The following is a 17,575-nucleotide window of genomic DNA, read 5'->3' as shown; positions in this document are numbered from 1 at the left end:
ACTGTTACTGTAACTACTATAGAGAAAAACACACCCCTTAGGTATTTTAGTATATTTGTTTGTTTGATCCTAGGAAATTAATATCGTAGTATCATTGAGAAAACCACTCCGGAGATACCCAGGCAGTACCTTGGGGCAGAATATATGTGGGATGCCAACAGCTCTATATGCAGAATATACAGTATGTGGGGTGTGGTAGCTCTAGCTCAGTGGTTAAGGTATTGAACTACTGATAGAATGGTCATAGGTTTGAATCCCAGGTCCAACAAGCTACCATTGCTGGACCCCTGAGCAAGGCCCTTAACCCTCAATTGCACAGTTGTATAAATTGAAAAAAAAAAAAATAATAAAAAATGTAAGTCACTCTGGATAAGGTTGTGTGCTAAATGTTGTAAATGTAATATTCTATATCCCGATTTAGGTTGAAACGTATTATATTGTGTGTCCAGTGACAATCCCAATAGATTAAACAGTAGGGGGTTTGCAGATTTTTGCAGAATATCCCCCACAAGACCCTTAATAATAACGAATAAGATGGACCCTTCACACAAACATCACATTATGCATATTATTGACTAAAACATGGCACATATTATGGATTACAGGAAAGCTTATTCATTTATTATTTATCTGACCAACTGAGGGTCACGGTAGCTATAATTAACATGGTTATGTCCGTACTTACACCCGGGACACAACTATAAGCTTAGCACCACGTCTATATTGTTACAAAAGGCAGCTACACTGTGTTCAGCAACTTCTCAGGGGAGGGATAATGTCGGTACACTCAGGACCCGAGGAGATAACAGCTCGTCTTTCTATCCTCCACCCGTTGTCTTATTCGAACGGAGCGACGGATGCTGACAGCATGTGCACACCGGCTGTGCTTCAATTGCAGCAGTTGTACCGATGGGCGTGTTACGGGAACGGTTCTGCCTCATTTTTGCGCTATGAATTAAACCACTGGACTGCACTTAATGGAGTGAAAAATGGCACTCTGACTTTTACACGAGTTAATTGTTTTTCAAGCATGCTTAACACAGAGTGGGAAAAGGATGCTTTTATCAGCGTCGAGTAGGATTGTGTTAAGGCTTGAATGCATGATGAGTTTTCACAGAGCAAACATATTTTTCAGAAATGGAAAAATAAAATAAATAAATAAATAAATAAGCAAACAAATAAATACAAATAAATAAATAAACACAACAGCACACCGCTCTGCCTGAACTATCAGTGCAGATTAAAAGTCAAGATTCAGAGCTAAACATTAAATAAATATTAAAAAAAAAATAACATGGGCTTTGCTGATGCTGAGGGAACTATAAGCTGATAGATTCAGCTGGTGCAATACTTGCAAGGTACATTTGCAGAATAGATAGCATGGCTGCACAATTTGTGAATTTATTAGCTAGCCCAAGGGAAAGACATCATGTGCTACTCGGTATGTTTTGGTTACTGGAAAGTGAAGTGATTAAGATTAAAGGTTGTAGCTAACATAATAGCATATGGCTTGCTAATTTGCTAGTTAAATGCATCAATGTCCCTAAGGACAATGAACAAGTTTATGATTAATATCTTCATACTGTAGTTTTTCCCTATAAGTAACAATTCTTCTGTCATTTTATCGTAAGTCTGACTAGCATCTTTATGTTCTTCTGCTGCTCATAGTTTTAAAATTTTTCTTTTTTTTCATTTTCATAATTTTTTTCCACACGGGGAGCAGTGGCGGAACTAGAGTTTTATACATGGGGTGGCCAGGGGGTGGCCAAGGCAACTTTAGGGGGTCCACAAACTCTCTCTCTCTCTCTCACTCATTTTCTACCGCTTATCCGAACTACCTCGGGTCACGGGGAGCCTGTGCCTATCCCATCGGGCATCAAGGCAGGATACACCCTGGACGGAGTGCCAACCCATCGCAGGGCACACACACACTCTCATTCACTCACGCAATCACACACTATGGACAATTTTTCCAGAGATGGGTCCACTAACTATGACAAAAATTACCATAACAAGGAGCATGGATTAATCCCATATTTGCTCATTAGAGGTAGAATATATCTCTATATTCTATATATAAGTCAAACAAAGACTTCTTTTGATAGGTGAAATGAGATGTCAATCAGCATCAAACTTCCAATGCTATCAAATAAAAATTCGGGGTGGCACCTGGGGTGGCCAATCAGCTGTCAGGGGTGTTCAGTGCCACCCCGGACACCCCTCTGACTCCGCCACTGACGGGGAGTCCTCATTTGGAAAAAAAAATCATTTGTCATTTGGGCTCACTTATTTATCTGTTTGTAAAAATGTTCTACTAACAGCCAGATTGGACAGTGTGTATAATGCAACAAGTGGTGGGATTGTGTTATAGCATTAAAGTGAGCTGCTCAATGCATTGCAATGTTTCATATATAGATGATATCAAATAATTGTTACATTTCTAATAAATTAAATTTTAAAAATTTGTTTTATGTAAAAAAATTAAGATGTGATTTTTTTTTGTTTGTTTGGACATCTAATGATTTGTGCATCCTCACTGCTCTCACTGTCATGGCCCTGGTTCAATTCCTGGGCAGGGAACAAACCCAGCCACTGAGGGGTTAACTTACTGTACATTGCCGGTCCTAAACACAGATAAAACAGGAGGGCTGTGACAGGAAAGGCATCCAGCATCAAACCAATGCCAAATGAAAATCTGTAGTGACCCTGAACAGGGAGCATCTGAAGGACAACAACTACTTAGAAGTCACCTTTTAAATAAAGTGTACCAGATATATGTATACAGTATCAGGCATGAACATGGGTTGGATTGAAAGGGTAGGTCATGTGATCACATTTTTTCTAAAGTATTTTAGAATATTGGTTTGTTTGATCCTAGGAAATTAAGTTTTTATTAATTAAATTTTTTTTTTTTTTTTAGAAACTAATTAAATGTTTCTGTAATGTAATTGTCTTGAGATAACCATCCAGACTCAGATACAGGTAAGCCTTTAAATCAGAGTTTTATTCCACAAAGGAACCTGAAATGTTCAAAGATACCGAAAATCTGTTCCTGCTTTAATCTCTGGTATGTTTTGGCATTAGCTGACCATGTTTTCGCATAGATTGCCAAAATCAGAGAACTATTCCACTGCAATTGATCAATGAAACTCAGAGGAAACCTACACTAAGCTAAGCTTTGAGAAAACATGAATGATATACAGTATATTTGGTGGGTTTCTCTAATCGTACAACCTAATCGACTAATGATGGCAAAAGGAGCAGGAGAGCACTTTACAGCTATTAAGAATTTATAAAGCCCACAAGTTTGGATTTGAACACCTCTAAAGACCTGGATTTGATATATTAGTTCTAGCATCTAAGACCTGCAGGATTTCAGATCACAATGGATGTAATGTGTGACTAGTAACAGTTACAGAAAATGAAATCTAAACATGATATCACTGGAAAGATTTTTGGGCCTTTTTACACCTGGTCACTTCATGTGTTTTCTCTGATCCGATAGCTATCTGATTGTTAAAACTGTTCCATTTACATTAGGCCACATAAATGCGTCTTGGCGAATCGGATATCGATCAGATCTTTCTACTCCCGCCCAAAATGCAAATATATTTTACCTCATTTCCGGGGTAATTGAAATGGAACACGCTTTAGTGTATGCGGTTTTCAGAATGCAATCAAAAAGAAGACGAAAAAAAACTTGTTACGACGGTTATGCTACAAAAAACAGCATTTACATTTATTTGTTTCTAGCGTGATGCACAACTCATGAGTCACCTGCGAGTGACGTACTTCCGTTTGGGAGGAGTTTAGCGCTGACGTATGTGGCTTGAACAACCACATTCATTTACACCTGTCCAGTTTCATCTGAAACACGTCCCAGACCACCTCCTGAAGTGGTTTGAACCATCGGATTTATATCTGTCTCGAAAACGTTTTGGAGGGCATTTAGACCTGGTCTTTTTACCATCGGATAGCTATCTGATCACAGAAAATGCATGAAGTGACCAGGTGTAAAAAGCCCCTTTAACTTTCACAGGAAACATAACACAAGTTTTTGATTAGCCTTCTTTATGAATAAGGACATGAATGGCCTTGAATGGCCTTATTTATTTACACAATAAATATGGTATCGAAAAAATCCAGTTAGTTCAAGGAAAAAAAAACAAAACAAAAAAAAGTTTGTATTCTATTAGAGCTCTATAGGATGTCTAAATTCTCTGTAATTTTTTTTTTTATACAAATGACTTCCAATCTAAATCAAATACATAAATTAAGACAACAGAAATGGTAGCCTATTGAAAGAGGAAGAATTAGTATGTGCAGTGGCTGAGCTGCATTATTGGAATTGCACACAGTTTTTCACAATTTAATTGTCATTTTGACATTTTCAGATCTTTAAGCCATGCATTTTATGGCATTTATGGCAAATCACTTGTGCTTTACTTGATTGGGGATCAGTTCATTGGCATTCATCAACATGTGCATGTATTGAAAATCAGCCAGAAACATTTATAAATCTGGCATGCATTTTTTGTCAGGTTTCACCTGGAAAAACAAACAGCTTTACGAAAAGATTGATAAATCAGGCCCAATGTTACTGTCACCTTCAGAGGTGTTTATGTGCCAGCTGGCTGTGTATACACGAATGTCAATTCTGAGTTGGGCAGTTTGCGTCCCTGTCTCTGTCCATGTCACAGATCTGGTGTTGGCATGTCTGCTTTGGGCAGGCTGTGATGAAAAAGGTTGCATAGCCGAGCGTGGATTCATTATTCACGCTGCACTGTGGAAAGCAAAGGGACATGATGTGTCAGAGTCTCCTTTTGACTTGATGAATTTGCATCCTCCAGTGCTGAAAGAACCCACAGGGGACAGCTTGACAAGATACCAGTTTATAAGAGGGTGTCTTAGCTTGCATTTCCTTGTTCTTGTTCTTTTACTTAGATCTACTGCTAAAACAACTTACCAAGTGCCACGCGTACACCACTGACAACCATCTAAATCTAATACAAAGCTCCAGAGATTGCATGTGTGCTAAGGTGGTATTTCAGAAAATGCCCCAGTCCTATTGCCCTCTGCTCTCTATGTTCTACCAGTACTGAATGTTCATTTCCAGGTGACAGGGCAGACAATGCTGGTTTTCCTCTGGGATCAACAGCCGAGGCTTGGAGCAGTTTATGGAGCGTGCTGTGATTATTTACAGGCCACACGCATGCTAGATCCATCTGAGTGACAGGAGAAACGCATTTTTGTCCTCGGCTCAACTCTGACGCAATTTGTCTGTCACCTCAGATGTTGTCACCTTGCTTTGACTTTGGTCCCGTGATCGCGTCAAGCATCTCAAGGTAGTCATGCTGATAATTTGCCAAAAGAAGGTGAAGACTGTTTCCAGCTTTAGAGTGCAACACCAATTTAAATGCATTAGAAAGCAGTGTGATGGAAGCCAGGAATAGATAGCTAGCCACTGTGCTATTATCTCTTATAAACCCTTTTCTTCTGCCCCCATGTTTTTAGTCAAGCACTAATTCTGCTTGCATGTCACACTCCCAAAAGGCAATTAAATGACTAATGGGTAAGGACATTAATTTCTGTGCTTATTGGACTAAGAGCCCGGTCTGACATAGTTGTAAAAAGTGGCGTGTGTTAGCGATGGCCATAAAGACAATAGCCTTGAGGTGAAGACTGAAGGTCAGTCGTATTTATGGATGTTAAAGGGGAAAAGTAGTTTTAGACACACAATCTTAGACAGGAAAGGATAAACAACAGACAAGCAAAGGGATTGACAAAAGCTCCTGCATTCGCTTTCACCTCCTTTAAACCTTTGGATTGTGTGTTAGAACCTGCTATGTATCTAAACAAAATAATTTTTGAGTACAAATTAAAAAAGTATTACTTTTTTAAAGTATTCTTTGGATAGAAAACCAGAAATTAGTTCTGGTATAAGCCATTGCCATCAGAAGGTGCAATTGTTTAGTCAATTATTGAGTCAAGCTATCAAAGCAATTCCAGGCATAACGCTGCATTCGACTATTACTGTAGGTTAAAAAAATAAAAAATAAACAAAAGCAAAGCAAGCACTCACCAGATTGTCGAAAACTGCAGTCAGAAACTGGACGATCTCCTCAACTTTGAGTTCAGTGAGTGACATCAAATCAACATGGCTGCTCTACTTCTTACCTTTAAATAACTTATGCCTATTGCAGTGAGGCACAGACTCACCGAAACTGCACCGTCGAAGCCTGTCAAAAAATCAGGTGATTATTTTTTTCTTATTTTTAACTGTCCAGTTTGAGTGAGTCTGTGACTCAGATTCCTGTTCAGGTCTGACAGGAAATGAACCCAATGTGGGTTGCTGCTGTTGTACATGCTGAGGTACTTTTCAGCTCATCGCGGTTGTAAAGAGTGATTATATCCTATACAGTGATTACTATATCCTCCCAGATGATCCCTCTAGCTATTTTCCTTTGACCATTTTCATAAAGAAGGCATTTTCACTCACACGTTCACTCACTTAGAGACTGCTGTATATGTGTATGCATGTGAAAGTCTTATTAAATTCAATTCATTTTAATTCAGTGTATTTTTATATCGCTTTTAACAATTGACATTACTATTTATCTCTAACATCTATCCATAATAAGCAAGCCTGACGCGATGGTGTTAAGGGACAACTCCATGAGATGATATGAAGAAGATACCTTGAGAGGAACCAGACCTCATCCTCATGTGGGTGACACTGGACAGGAAATAACGTAAATGGAAATAATGTTCTTTCTACAACGGTTTATATTCAAGTGGAATTGTGCAACCAAGATCTCCTGAGGAAATAATAGGTCTAATAGGACTAATAGTCTAAAATACTCACACCAACTCATGTTATCAACTATACCATGAATAAATTCACACATTCTGACACATTTCACTAAAGAGCAAACATTCTGATGAATAACTGAATAACTGAACCGTTATTTGCATGGTTTTATGCATTGGGTTGTGTTCCTATTAAAGTGGACAGTGAGTGTATCCTGTATAGCCTGAATTTCTAAGGAACAACACGATATGTGCTTATCGTCGATCAGTCCCCACTGCTATTTAAACGCTGCCATGATGATACGAAAGGCCGAACCTTTCCTTTGATAAGTACTCACACTCAAATAAGCTTGATGACTGCAATCAATCGTGATTTGTTGGCTGTGGTGACATTTGCAGCGACAGCTTCAGCACACGCTCTGGCTTGTTTCGGCTCACGGTACACGTGAGCCTGAGCCTGACATTTGCACTCTTATGGAAAATTACACATTCTGTTATGTCGCTGTATTCACTAATTAATTAAAGTGTTTCTTAACAAGCTCTGATGTGCACCACAACATTATCTCCTAACCAATTGCTATGTAAATTACAGCCTCATCATTGTCCTGCTACTTAATATCACACCACAAAGATCAATAAGACCTCTGTGCTCCATGCTCTAATGAAACTGTCAGAACTACTTCAGTGTCATCAATTTTTTTTTAAATTATATATATATATATATATATATATATATATATATATACGTATATATATATATATATATATATATATATATATATATATATATATATATATATATATATATATATATATATATACGTATATATATATATATATATATATATATATATATATATATATATATATATATATATACGTATATATATATATATATATATATATATATATATATATATATATATATATATACACATTTCGGGCTATAAAATGCTTAGATGAGTTTTGGTTACCAATGAAGTCCATTTTTTTAACTTTATTTACTTTCATTCATTCATCTTCTACCGCTTATCCGAACTACCTCGGGTCACGGGGAGCCTGTGCCTATCTCAGGCGTCATTGGGCATCAAGGCAGGATACACCCTGGACGGAGTGCCAACCCATCGCAGGGCACACACACACTCTCATTCACTCACACAATCACACACTAGGGACAATTTTCCAGAGATGCCAATCAACCTACCATGCATGTCTTTGGACCGGGGGAGGAAACCGGAGTACCCGGAGGAAACCCCCGAGGCACAGGGAGAACATGCAAACTCCACACACACAAGGTGGAGGCGGGAATTGAACCCCGACCCTGGAGGTGTGAGGCGAACGTGCTAACCACTAAGCCACTGTGCCCACATATTATTATTATTATTATTATTATTATTATTATTATTATTATTAGTAGTAGTAGTAGTAGTAGTAGTAGAAGTAGTAGTGTTATTTTTATTATAACTATTATTATTAGCATTATTATTATTGTAATAATAATAATAAAAATTATTATTATTATTATTATTATTATTATTATTATTATTTTTAAAGTTTTTTAAAAGATTTTTTAAAATGTCTCTCACACTTTTCCTTCTGTCTCATTAACATCTTTATTCAAAATATCATTAAAATATAAATATTCTATATTGTTAATATAAAGTTTGGAAATTTGTTCAGAGAAACCGCTCACATCAACATTTAACACCAACTATTTAATGAAACATAAAAGTTGATAATAAAAGTAAAAATTAAACTCATTCACATTTTTAGTTTATGAATATTACAGCAGTAGAGTTTATAACATGTACACACAACAGTATAAAGTACAACAAAAAACATATACAGTATATATTATATTATATTATATTATACTATGGTTTATATCATTTAGATGAAGTTAAGCCCTCCAACTAATGTGGAAACGGTGTCTTTCAACAAGGGCAGCAAATTGTACCTTGAGCAAATAGAAACTACAAAAAAAAAGGTCACAAACGCATTTTGGAAGTCAAATTTTCCTTTTCATCCCATTGTGCGCCTGTGGCTCTGTCTCATATTTTCTGGAAAGGAAGTCTAGGAAATAGAAATACACACACATCCAAAAGCACTGGAGGCATGTTCTTCCAGGATCTTACCGACCTCGTGTGCACTCACTGAACTAAGCAGAACTCTCAGAGGACTTGGCTAAATATATCGACAGTGCTGTTATACATACACAGCCAATCCTCACATCAGATCTAATAACCCATCTGTGTTTACGTACAGAGATAAGGTCTGGTGGGAACGGAGGATCCTAATTCTAATTCCTAATCCTGAATTCTGCTAAATCGCATGAGAGAATCTCAAGAAACGCTAGCGTGAAAGAAAATCAGTTTTAGCATTATTTGGTATGCTATTTAATACACTTTTATTAGTATAGCATGTTTAAAGTGCCTTGCACAATCAGTATCCTCCTGGAACTTCCTGGTACTTCAATACTTGAACTTGTGTTCAAGAATATTTTAGTATTACAAACTGATCTAGACTCACTCCGATTTTTCAGACTTAATACCATCTTTAACCAATCACTGACTTTTAGTGGAGTTGATATCATGCTATATTTGTTCAGTTTGTTTGCTGCTCAGATTTAATGGCTCTCTGTGAGATGTTGAAAGTTACGATGCTTTTTATTACCCAACCCTGATGGATACTACTCGATCTTCTAGTTCCTAATGGTGCTATTTAGGTACATTTAGCTATGTTTTATGACTAATTCTGGGATCTCTGAACAGTTGCATTTATTTGTAAATAATTATGCAAATTATCTTGTTTTTCCAATACAGGGCCTATTTTGTGTACCTTCATGGCTTATAATCCCAATCAAGTTCATTTCTGTTCCAGATGGTTACAGCACCAATTGTGAAAAGTGGAATGTGGTACAGTAGCTTAGTGCTTAAGGTGTTGGACTATTGGTCAGAAGGTTGTGAGTTTAAATCCCAGGTCCACCAAGCTGGGCCCTTGACCCTTAACCCTCAATAACTCAGTGGTATAAAATGAGATAATAATATAAGTTGCTCTGGATATCAAAACCTGCCAAATGGTGTAAATGTAAATGAAGAAGTCCAGCGGTGGGAATACTTATGCATGCCATAGTGTTCCAAAGCACATGGATATAGGTTTAGATGAGCAAGCTAAAGATTACTTATATACGTGGATGAAGAGGCGGTTCCTCTTAAGAGAAACCAGACTCAAGAGACTTAAACACATGTGTGCACATAATCCTACACTATTGATCATTTATTAGCTCATAACATGGTAGGACATCATGATGAGTCACTGTATTTGCAGGAGGCCATGATGACCTAGATGGCTAAAGTGGATTTCTAAAAAAAGGAGTCTAATTTGTCAAACTGAGTTACTGCAGAACTCAGTGCCTGTAAGTTTGAAGTGCCTTCCAGATGGAGCTCTGCCTTTAAATAAGCCTCTCTCCTCTCCACACACAGCCATGGTGAGAATGCCTCTCTACCGGCTTGCTTTTTTTTTCTTTTTGCATCACCACTAATTAATGCCTCGGGCTGAGAAAAACAAAATGTGTCTCAGTGTGACACTCCGGCGTGCGGTCTCGAGTTGTTAAAGGTGCACCTGCAGGAAATTTCACACTATGAGATGATTTAGTCAAACTGGGCATGCAGGGGACAGCCAGACACCTGGGGGACAGTTAAGCCAGGGGGAAAAAAATCACTGTAGGAAGTGAACTAAGGCACAGGGTTGATATTGGGACAAAAGGAATTTTAGTAAAACGGATCAAAAGATATTTTGGAACATAATTGTAAAAACAAAGTAAATATGAAAAGTTATGTTCTCTCTCTCTCTCTCTCTCTCTCTCTCTCTCTCTCTCTCTCTCTCTCTCTCTCTCTATCTGTCTCACTCTCTCTCTCTCTCTCTCTCTCTCTCATTCCGCCCCTTTATAGGGGGAATACACACACACACCACACAAACACACACACACACAAACACACACACACACATTTCTTTTAATTGTAGGAATTAAAGAATATTAATCAGAATCCGAAACATTTTTTCTGTTGTCATAATGTCATCCACTTGCCAGCCTCTCTCTCTCTCTCTCTCTCTCTCTCTCTCTTTCTCTTTCTCTCTCTCTCTCTCTCTCTCTCTCTCTGTCTCTCTCTCTCTCTCTCTCTCTCTCTCTCTCTCTCTCTCTCTCTCTCTCTCTCTCTCTCTCTCTCTCTCTCTCTCTCTCTCTCTCTCCCTCTCTCTCTCTGTGTCTCTCTCTCTCTCTGTCTGTCTGTCTGTCTGTCTCTCTCTCTCTCTCTCTCTCTCTCTCTCTGTCTCTCTCGCTGTCTCTCTCTCTCTCTTTTCCTCTCTTTCTCTCCTTCTCTCTCTCTCTCTCCCTCTCTCTCGCTCTCTCTCTCTCCCTCTCTCTCTGTCTCTCTCTCTCTCTGTCTGTCTGTCTCTCTCTCTCTCTCTCTCTCTCTCTCTCTCTCTCTCTCTCTCTCCCCTTCTCTCTCTCTCCCTCTTAACTCGGCCCCTTTAGCATATTGTCCAACAACGACATAGTACTAAAGTCTGCTGTACTTATACACGTCTGTATTATGACATGTATGTCATATTGCGTGATCACCTTTTATGTAAAGTTGTGCCATGATTATGCTGTTCATGCCACTATCGTGTAACTGATGTGGATGTCTGCACTATGCAAATTATCATCCTATGCAAATCTCTCACGTATCTATTTCAATTGTGGCTCATTTTAATCACACAAGTGCACTTGACTCTGCAACTCGTAAGCTAAATGCATGGAGATAAATACATTCATATGCAAGCTGTGTATAATTACGTACATTATAATAACGCAACTTGCCAAGAACTGCTTTTGTTACCCTACCAAGAGACAAAAATATCAGGCATTAAACAGGCATTATCTAAGCTTTTGTCTTTATTTCTCACATTTTTGTGAATGGGGAAATATTTTATTTTATACACACACAATTTTAAATCATAGTTATTCTAAAAGAAAGAAAGATTCAGTTAAAAAAAAACCATCAAATTAAAGTTTAAAAGCAGGTAGTGTTTATTGATTTAGTTTGCATTTCATATAAATAGAATAAATGACCAATAACGCCATGGAAATCAAGATTTCACTCTGATCTTAAGCATCAATCAGATCAAGATTTATCAACAGCTCCATCATTAAGATTCATTCGATGGTTCACTGATCACTCATTGATTCCTCTGTTCTGAAATAATTGCTGATTTATCCAGTGAGTTCTGTATTTTTGATCCAAATATTAAAAACGTACCACTTTGTTTACTGCCATTTCAACAGTCTTTGCAATAGTATTAAAGGCAGTGTCTCTGTTGTTTGAAAGCCAATGTTGACATATAAAATCACCAAAACAAACACGCCCCTAACCCAAATGGGTCCCACCCCTGTATTGATAGCTCCGCCCACACATACATACGTAAACCAGGCAACTAATGGAAAGAAATGTGTCTTTATCATAGCTGAAGGAAAGAACAATACGATTGCAGATAAACAAACAAGCAAAAGTGACACACAAGCATAATCATGCAAAGGACGGCATATATTAGTTCTGTGTAACAAAGCAAAACCAACGTTAGTCACCTATCGAGAAGGAAAAAAGCGCCTCGGCGTCTTAAGTAAAGTTGGTCGCATATTCACAGATTGGAGTTTCTCGAGTCAATAACTCCTGAGCTAAACGCTGTAACTAGCAAAACGCGGTTGTAGCTGCCTCTCTACATTACTACGATAGAAAAGAGGTGTTATTTGTGTAGTATCAGCGTTTAACTCAGGTGTTATTGACTAGGGAATCTTGAATCTGTGAATATGCGGCCAACTTCCTGCTGATCCTACCTTATCGTAAGCCTTTCTTCGCTTTCTTTCTTTGTTTTTATCCTCCATGTCAATGTTAAAACCGCTTTCTGCTAATGTCACACATGCGCACTGAACACTCTCTTCACCCATATTGGCAAGACACGCCCCTTTCTTCTCATTGGCTACACGTTAGTTTTGTATTTGTTTTGTTTGGCGGCCCAATGCAGTTTTCTGAAGCATTTCTCAACCAACGGAGTCCCCACATTTAATGGCAGATGACTTGAAAAATGCTATTCATACAGTAGCTGTTATGGCAGTTAGATGAAATGCAGTTTGATATTGATCCAGAAATCTAAAGCAGGGATTCATTTGCTTCATTATAGACCGTGTTCTTGCCCTAAAGCCAAATCAAGCCAAGTTTACACCAAAAAAGGAAAAAAAAAATACTGTTTTTTAACACTAAATTCTTCGTCTTTTTTAATTCCATTTTATTTCTATACTGCATTAAACAACGGATGTTGTCGCAAAATGGCTTTACATGTGTATGTAAATTGTAAAAACCTCTTATTTTTTATTCTTAATTTATATTTAGCCCTAATGAGTAAGTGAGAGGCCACGTTGGCAAGAAAAAAACTCCCTGAAACAATATAAGGAAGAATCATTGATAGGAACAGGATTTAAAACAGAACATATCTTCATCCAGTGCGAATATAAATGATTTCCTGTCTATATCTATCAGAGATGGGGGACTCGAGTCATATGACTTGACTCGAATCCGACTTAAGTTGCAAATTTGAGACTTGAGACTTGCTTGACAAATATTTAAAAAAGTCTCGACTTGACTTTGACTTGACATTCATGACTTGAGACTTACTTGTGACTTGCACATGTGTGACTTACTTCCACCTCTGATAACTATACACTAAATAGTCACGTGCGATTGTGTAACCAGAGACTTTTGGGCAGCTTATGAATACGAGCACCAGTTTCATTTAATAAACAAAGATAGGGACTTGAGTGCAAAGCTGATCGTGGCCCTTGCAGTTCGTCTCTAAAATCTCAGCTCGGCTTGAGGCTCTGCTGTATTTAAACACATCTGTATTATCATGTCAATGTAATATCGGGTGATTTACGATGTCACTGTTTATGTAAATTTCTACATTTCCATTTTTTTTTTTTTTTGCCAAGAAATAAATTCAGTGCCACTGCTTATACTGTTCATGTCACTATAGTGTAACTAATGTAAACATCTTCACCATGCAAAATATGATCTAATGCGAATACTCAAATAGATGCTTTTTACATGAGGCTCATTGGATTTAGCGAGTAACTGTAACAGAATGTGAACTCAGATCACCCCACATCACCCCAAATGCTGTCAATACTTCAGTAAATCCCAATAATCAACATGTTTTAATGTATATGTTATATTTTGGTTGTTTGTATTGTTATTGTTATTAGAATAAATATAATTAATATGAAGTGAAACTAAGAACTTACCATACTGGTGTCATCTCACTAGACTTCCCTCAAGGATTGAGTGACAGGTGGATGTGATGGCCCGAAGGGTCCCTAAGGTAGTGTCGCCGTCAGGGTATTGTGGGGCCGACAGCGTTCGAAGAGGGCGGGAGGGGGAAGGAGGAAGCCGGGGTTACATCCAGGTAAAACTCCAATGAGGTGTGGAGGAATGAGGCAATAACGGTTGCTAGTCATGCAATCTCCAAGCTGCTGTTTGTAACAGCTAATCCATCATGTAAAATAATAATGCAGTGCTAAAAGGACTCAGGTTTTTGCATAATTCATACAGGAGGGAAGCATTTAACAACTGCTGAATGAGTCTCAGGCTTGCTTGCGGAATGTGCCAGCGCTAAACATTGTGTTTAGCCGTAATCACCCTTAAAAACAAATACAAAGTAATCAGAATGAAAGTGGCAGTTCGGGTAGCAAGAAATCTTCACGATCCAGGATTCCTATTGTAATATTCAAAATAGTGCTGTTAAAATGCGAGAAATAAAAAAAATAAAATAAATAAATAAAATTTTAATTTTTTATTTTTTTTTGCATTTAAAATAGTGTACTGTAGCTTTTCATTTCAAGAATGTATGTTTTAGAACACTAGGAGCAATATATATATATATATATATATATATATATATATATATATATATATATATATATATATATATATATATATATATATAAATGTTTTGGGGATAAAAAAAAGAAAAAGAAAAAAAATTCAGGTCAATTTTATTTGCGTGCCACTTTTAACAATGGACATTGTCTCAAAGCAGCTTTACAGAATATAGTACAAATTATAAGAAATATAGTACAAAAATGTTAATAATATACAAAGATTAACCCTTGTATGTCGTTCGTATTTTTGTTACTCAGCCATTTTTGCATTTTTGGGTTTTTAATTCAACACAATCAAAAATTTGATGTTAAAATACTCTACAGATGTTTTCACTTCATCCCAATTACAAGCAATATAAACAGCACATATATGGTTAATATTTGCCCTTTATCTTTATTACATCACATTTTGTAATTAAAGTGCTACTCGTTTTTGTTGTTTTTTAATAAAATGTAATAAAAAAAAGAAAATCAAATTTAATCAAGTTATGAGTGGAAAAAAATCAACAAATTTACAAGGAAGCAAAGTTTTTCAAAACTATTGATGTTTATGAATATGGGTCCCACAGACCCGAACAACATACAAAGATTAATATTAGACTTATATTTAATTGTGTTTGTATTTATCGCTAATTTACAAGCCTGAGGTGTCTGAGGTGACTGCGGTGAGGAAAAACTCCCTTAGATGGAAGAGGAAGAAACCTTGAGAGGAACCAGACTCAAAAGTGAACCTCATCCTCATTTGGGTGACACTGAGGATGTGATTATAAACTGTTATAAACACTAGAGAGTGTTATTATGAATAAGGATCTTTCTACATTCAAATACAGTCTGACAGTTATGTATTGATTTAGGAGGTTGTTGTCCTCTAAAGCCCTATTCGGACGGGATTAGTTTTACGTGGGGACGTGGGGGTAAAGTAATTATTACCAGAGCTTCTCGGTGATTTTAGTCCCGTCTGAATGTGCCATCTCGGTAATCATTACGGACAATGTCAGTAAAGATTACGGCGACTTTTACCTTCTGTAAAAATTACCTCAGGTAATACTAATCCCGTCCGAATAGACCCGCTGTAAATATGTACGGTAAAATTCCGTCATTTCCTGTTTAAAAGTAGTTTTTGGCGCGTTTTGCATGCATGGAGGTGCCACGTTGTCTGTTTGCGCACGTGATAACAGGAAGCAACGTCATACACACATGACGACAAGGAGGTTACTGTGGTGCGTAAAGCGAGTTACCCCTCCCACTAATGCTAGTTTTACTGAGATGTCTTGTCCTGTGCGAATTGGCCAATTAATATTACAGACGTCCTGAGGTAAAATTACTCCACGTCCGAATAGGGCTTAAGACCACATCTTCTCTTTGAATGTCTGGAATTTTGTGTAATGTTATCCAACAGAGGTCAAAACATCCCACACTAAAAGTCAAAAAAAGTCCTGACTCATTTTATATCACACTTGTGGCCATAAATTCATTCATTTAATTATATTGATTTGAAAAAATGATGTTGATTTCCATTCCACTAGTAAAAAAAAAGGGTTAATGTCTTACAGCTCATTGTAGTTCTCTTAAAATGTTTTAGCATCTTTTTTAGCCGAGATAATTGCTCGGTTATACACTAAGAACCTAGGAGAAAGCTTGAAGGGTTTCCCAGAAAAGCACAGACGCTAAAGCGACGCTCCGAGTAGTGAAAAACGACAAATCCAATATTGCACGTCATAATAAGTGTTATAGTAAATGTGGGAACACAATGCAGGGAGTATTTAAGCACTGCAGTAAAGGCCAGCATGACAGCCTGGTCTCTCTGTGTCGAGTCAATGTGCTTTGCGTGTGCCGGCTGGCGTAAACCCTTCGGCAGCCAACTGTTAAATGCTCAAGGCCAGCTCGGATAATATTCCAGAAGTGTCTGGAGAGTGTCCACTGCCTGAGAACTATTTAGTACATTTTGTGTGGGACTCACTCACTCACTCATTTTCTACCGCTTATCCGAACTACCTCGGGTCACGGGGAGCCTGTGCCTATCTCAGGCGTCATCGGGCATCAAGGCAGGATACACCCTGGACGGAGTGCCAACCCATCGCAGGGCACACACACACTGTCATTCACTCACGCAATCACACACTACGGACAATTTTCCAGAGATGCCAATCAACCTACCATGCATGTCTTTGGACCGTGGGAGGAAACCGGAGGAAACCCCAGAGGCACGGGGAGAACATGCAAACTCCACACACACAAGGCGGAGGCCTTGAACCCCCAACCCTGGAGGTGTGAGGCGAACATGCTAACCACTAAGCCACCGTGCCCCCTGTGTGGGACTTACTTTTAGGAAAATGGATAAATGAATTCAAAAATATCTTTGCTAATTCATTTAAAAAAGCATGCATGCTGAGACAAAGGAAAAAAAAAAAAAAAAAAAAAAAAAAAAAAAAAGATTACGCTCATGGCATCAACACTGGACATGATGGTATTCAAAGAGCTTTAAAAGGATGGAAAGAGTTTTTTTTTTATTTTTATTTTTTTTGTAAAAATAAGAGCCAAATAAAAAGAACAAACTGGCAGTACTTTATGAGAAATCTGTCAGGAGTGTTTCCTGCCTTGGGAAGACTGGCAGACGATTGAAGTGGATAGAAGCTGATTTCAGAACAGTTCCCTCTCCAAGGTGGAGACGATTCACGATAACTGACAGAAGAGCGTTGTGGGTAACGGCTAACTGATTCCTGAATAGTCAAAAAACAAAACGACAGGCACATCACGACAGCTCGATCACGCCACGTATCAACACGTCGACGC

At 37.8% G+C, this 17,575-nt stretch overlaps 1 protein-coding gene across 1 annotated transcript in view; it reads left to right on the top strand.

Annotated features, from left to right (window-relative positions):
* The window catches only part of insyn1 (inhibitory synaptic factor 1), a 90,833-nt gene that overhangs the window by 18,165 nt on the left and 55,093 nt on the right, over positions 1 to 17,575 (top strand). The window lies entirely within an intron of this gene.

Source organism: Tachysurus vachellii, chromosome 9 (genome assembly GCF_030014155.1).
Source record: "Tachysurus vachellii isolate PV-2020 chromosome 9, HZAU_Pvac_v1, whole genome shotgun sequence".
Classification (NCBI taxonomy): domain Eukaryota; kingdom Metazoa; phylum Chordata; class Actinopteri; order Siluriformes; family Bagridae; genus Tachysurus; species Tachysurus vachellii.
This window is presented reverse-complemented; position numbering and strand designations above follow the sequence as displayed.